This window comes from Leptonychotes weddellii, chromosome 5 (genome assembly GCF_054177405.1).
Source record: "Leptonychotes weddellii isolate Sample4059 chromosome 5, ASM5417740v2, whole genome shotgun sequence".
Taxonomy (NCBI): domain Eukaryota; kingdom Metazoa; phylum Chordata; class Mammalia; order Carnivora; family Phocidae; genus Leptonychotes; species Leptonychotes weddellii.
In genome coordinates this window covers 56,063,432-56,069,123 of record NC_138373.1, presented here as the reverse complement: position 1 = coordinate 56,069,123, position 5,692 = coordinate 56,063,432, and positions in this window count along the sequence as shown.

Sequence of the window (5,692 nt, the reverse complement as noted above, 5' to 3'; positions counted from 1 at the left end):
ATGTTAGTTGTTGGTTTTTTGTAGATGTTCTTTATCACCGTGAGAAAGTTCTCTTCTATTCCTAGTTCATGAAAGTTTTTATCATGAATGGCTTTTGGATTTTGTCAATTGCTTTTTATGTATCTTTGGTATGATCATGTGATTTTTCTTTTTCGGCCTGTTGATGGGATGGATTACCTTAATTGATTTTTAAATGTTGAACCAGCCTTCTATACCAGGGATAAATTCTACTCAGTCATAGTATATATTTATTTTTACACATTGTTGGATTTGATTTTCTTTTTTTTTTTTTTAAAGATTTTATTTATTTGACAGAGAGAGACACAGCGAGAGAGGGAACACAAGCAGGGGGAGTGGGAGAAGGAGGAGCAGGCTTCCCGCTGAGCAGGGAGCCCGATGCGGGGCTCGATCCCAGGACCCTGGGATCATGACCTGAGCTGAAGGCAGATGCTTAATGACTGAGCCACCCAGGAGCCCCTGGATTTGATTTTCTAATATTTCTTGAGGGTTTTTGCATCTATGTTAATGAGAGATTTGTCTGTACATTTCTTTTTCTTGTAATGTCTTTGTCTCATTTTGGTATTAGGATAATGCTGGCCTCACAAATAAATTGGAAAATATTCCCTCTGTGTCTATCCTCTGAGAGAGATTGTAGACAGCTAGTATAATTTTTCCCTTAAATGTTTGGTAGAATTCACCAGTGAACCCATCTGGACCTGATACTTTCTGTTTTGGAAGGTTATTAGTTATTGACTTAGTTTCATCAATAGATTGAGCTCTATTTAGATCTCTAATTCTTCTTGTGTGAGTCTTGGCAAATTACATCTTTCAAGAAATTGGTCCGTGTCATCTAGGTTATTAAATTTGTGGGCATAGAGTTTAAATTATTCACAGCATTCCTTCAATGTCCATAGAATCTGTAGTGATGTCCCCTCTCTCATTTTTGATATTAGCAATCAGTATCCTGTGTTTACAAATAAAAAACACTGAGTTGAGTAAGATTCGGTGCCTTGTGCAGAGACAAACCACCTGACAAATGTGGGAGCTGCACTTTGAGTTCAAATGTCTTTGTAGACCACACGCTACCTATAACACCAAGTAGTATATTATTTCAGTAGAGAGATATAAAATAGGTTTAGAAGTGGGATACAGATCAGTGCTGAGAACATATTAAGAAAGAATGTAGCTGAGTTTTACTTCTAAGCATCCCTGAGATAAGCCAGATCACCTTGCCATCACTCTTACTGCACCCTGTACTTCAACTTTTCTGCTGCTCATCACACTTCTAATTATGTTTTAATTATGTTATATGTTATTATAATATGTTATGGTTATACTATAAATTCCTTTCCCACTAGAGTGTAAGTCTTACAAACTACAGGAATCACTAACGTGCTGGTAAATGTCAAACAACCAGCCCTCCAAGTTTGCCCATCTCTGTGGTTAAATACTCACAAGCTACCAACATGTTGGCTAACAGTTTATGAAGTTCCTGAAAATGTAACAGATCAGCTGTAGCACATCCCTGGTGGGAACTGTCCATATTGCTTATCGGTATATCCCCAGTGCTGGCACTTGGTAAACATTTGACATTTCTGTTAAATGAATGGGATCCCTTCCAAGCTGAAGTTTCTAGAAGGCCATATTTCTCTTGTGATCTTGTCTTTGGTTAGGAGATCACAGTCCCTATCTGCCCAGTGCTAACAGTTTGGACCTGGGGAAAACTGTGAAGGAATTCCAGGAGTCATAACCACATCATTACAAGCACATTCACACAATTGTTGCGGAAAACACTCACCAGTGTGATGGACCTGTTACTGAACTCATGGGCGCAGCAAGCCCATGTCTGAGACACCAATTTTGAAGCAAAGGAAGCTTTATTGTCAGAAAACTGCCTTGCCCTGTTAAGCCCAGGGACAGCTTATATATGTTTGGAGAAGAAGGCGAATACATGAGAGGAGAGTAAGGGGTTTCTTGAAACCTTGAGGTGGGGGGCTTGAAACAATCTGGAGGTACACATTCTTCCAGAAAATGAGGTGCCACTGGGGACCTGGTACAATCAGGTACATCAGACAATTTCAAGACAAATGTTACCATCCAGTCCCCATTAGGTTTCTACAGTCAGTGGGTAAACAAGGAGTAGGGGTGAAAAAGGCAAAGTTAATGATTGACTGAGCATGAGGTTAAGAGGTGCATAAAACATAATTAAGTAGGGAACAAAACAGAAGGTGGAGCTAAGTTAATAATGCAACTAATCTAACTACAGTTCTGCTTTATGCTTTCCAAACAGGTCCAGCAACCAAGCGTCCAGCCTCAGACCTCTTAGGTCTGGATGGATGGGAGGGAATGAGAAAAACATAGCTATTATTTATGATCTTCAGGAAAAAACTATATGTGCTGGATTTTTGAGGTTTTAGTCTTAACCACTGCAAATGATGATATTTAGATTGACTACTCTTAAATTTCATAGGCTGGGCCAACACAATTCCAAAGAACTTAGCTCGCACCTTTGTTGGAGACATTATCATTCTCGCTCAATCTTCAAAATGCATAGGATTAGAAACAACGACTAAAGCACCCAAGACAGGCATTGCACTTCAAGCATTTATCCTATTGATTATAACAGCGACTACTGTCGTCCTTGTTATCACCAGAGTCATATGTGTGCATCTCCTCCATGGGATTATGAGGCCCTGGAGGAAAAAAAAACTGTGAAGATCCTTCTGTGTGTTCCTTTATGTCTTTCCCGTGTGGTTTCTTCAAGAAGCCCTCAAATTAAATATACCTTCCTATAGTGACTTGACTATGCTAACAATCTTATTAAGGCATATGGCTGGGGCTCCTGGGTGACTCAGTCATTAAGTGTCTGCCTTCAGCTCAGGTCATGATCCCAGGGTCCTGGGATGGAGCCCTGCACCAGGCTCCCTTCTCCGCGGGAAGACTGCTTCTCCTTCTCCTACTCTCCCTGCTTGTGTTCCCTCTCTCGCTGTCAAATTAATAAATAAATTCTTAAAAAAAAAAAAAGGGCATATGGCCTCACAGTATCCAGGAAATGGCTAACAAAACCTACCTTTTGGAATCTGTTTGTTATAAGTGGGTTTAACTGTGCCTCCAGGCTTATAGATCAAAAGATCGGGCTTATATTCAGGGCTTTACTCTTAAAATTCTTAGCTACTTCTTTTCTCTCTCATTTCGTAAGTCATATTTCTCCCCATGGACTGGGGTGCCTAGGTGGCTCTGTCAGTTGAGCATCTGGCTCTTGGTTTCAGGGGCTCCGGTTGATTGATCTTAGGGTCCTGGGATTCATCCCTGTGCTGGGCTCTGCGCTCAGTGCAGAGTCTGCTTGTCCCTCTCCCTCCCCCTGTCCTCCTCCTCTCTCTCTCAAATAAATAAATAAAATCTTAAAAAAAAAAAAAAAAAAAAAAACATGGACTACAGAGCCAAACTGTCTTGGTTAAAATCCTGGATCTGCCTTGGTCTACCTAACTTAAACTCTCTATGCCTCAGTTTCCTTACCTGGAAAGTGTGGAAAATAATTGTACCCACCTCATTGGGCTACTGTGAAGATTTAATGTCATGATGTGTATCAAGTGCTAACACAGTGAATATGCTCAGTAAATGCTAGCTCTTTTCATACATATTTTATTCTTATATCTGCCCTCCCACCTTAAAAAATATTTCTAGTTTGTCTTTTGTTTTTTGTGTGTTTTTTTTTTTTTGAGATGTGCTTAATTTACTGCCTGGATGTGTCTGAGCTTTTGTCTGTATTTATGATCTCTCACATGAGGCTATAAAAATCCCATTTAAGCAACATTTTATATCTGTGAAAACCCTGTGACTTTTTCCTGGAAAAAGTCACTACCCTTCTGTAAAATATATCAGAACTCTGATGGCACATGCTGGAAAATGATGATCTTTAAGTTCGTTAGAATTAACTTTAAAGGGTGTTTTATAATGCCCAAAGTGAAAATGACCTATCAAAGTAGATAAAAATACATTGCACAGAAAGATGGCATTTTTAGAGAACGTGTTATTTACTATACCTGCCACCCAGGCTCATTTGCTATGGTGGTGGGGACATCCCATGACTACATACATGAATGAAACAGATCAAATGAGACATTTCTCACTGCAAACCAGGGTGTTGTCGTGGACTGAGAGTGGCCTGGAAGTGAGAAGATCAGAATTCTCGTGTTGATTTCTATTAAATTGTTGTGTGATCTTGTACAAGGCTCTTCACCTCTGCAGGGTCTGTTCTTTCATCTATAAAAGATGATGATAGAGAGAGACAGTTTGTGAAGTCTTTCCAGTTCTAGGATGCTATGGTTTATTTCTACTCAGCATTGTCAGTCTTAGGATTAGGATTTAATGAAACTGGGAAGGCAGGACAACCTGATCTTTGATTAACTGATGATGTGCTCAAGGTTTATTTCTATCTCTCTCCTTTCTCGAACTCACTTATTTGATGGAAGCAAAGGCCTTCCATGGGCAGTTTTTGAATTCAAGATCAGATAAATTAGAATAAATAACTATATGATGAGTGAACATTTTTTTCATTACCTAATTCAAATTGATTATTTCAAAGCCCGTCTCTCAGTTCTGCACCCGGTAGACCATACGAAAGAGAGGACTCTGTTGTTTCCTGGTGCCACAGGCTTCAAATTTTCAGATATGATAGAGCATTCTCCTTTTGAGATAAACATTCACTCATTATTTATTTGCATCTCCAAATGGCATTGACCTTTGATCGTTTCAAGGACCCAAAGAGCATACTTCTCAACCAATTCAATGCAAGCTGCAAAGAATTGGCTCTTCTTGCTTGCATCATGCTCCTGTCCAATGTAGGTAACTTGACATTCTGTGAGACCCCAGGGGAAGAGCCCCTTGTGACATTTCTCTCTTATCCCCTAAGGGATCACATACTTAGATGTTATGAGGGGATAGCTCCCTATTTCAGCTCTGTTAGGAAATAATGTTTACTGTCTTTCTGATTAGAAAAATATTTTGAGTAGTATTTATTGTCTCTGATTATAAAAGTAACACCTGATGCATAAGATTCATGCCATATACAGTTTTGTGACCTGATCTTTTCATCTAAAATTATACATAGTATTTTCCAACATCCTTAAGTATTAATAAAGGTTTTTTTGAAATGGTGGCATAGTGTTGCATTATATAAATTTATCATAATTTGTTTAAGTAACTTCTATTGTTAAATACTTAGGCTATTTCTGTTTCTCACTCATAAATAAAACTATGGTATACATCATTGTATATAAATTATAGTACACATCTATGATTATTTCCTTAGAACAATTTAATATCAATGGAATCACCAGGTAAGGGATATTTTTCTTTCCCTCCAGCAGTCACTGGGAGGACCTATTTTATTGCATACTCACCAAGACTCCAAATTGTCATTGAAAAAATACCTGCCAACTTGATAAAACAAAAATGAAAATATGCATTTCTATGATTACTAACATAGTAATTTTTATCATGTGTATATGGATCTTTTTTTTTTTCTTGGTACATGAATTATCTACATGGGTCCTTTTGTATTTCCAATGAATCTACTAAAAGAGTTTCGAAGAACCTATGAGTTGCCACGTGTTGTAACCACTATGTGAGTGGTAGCTTCTAGCTCCATGAAGAAGTTCCAATTGTGAGAAACTCCTACAGCAAACCCCTT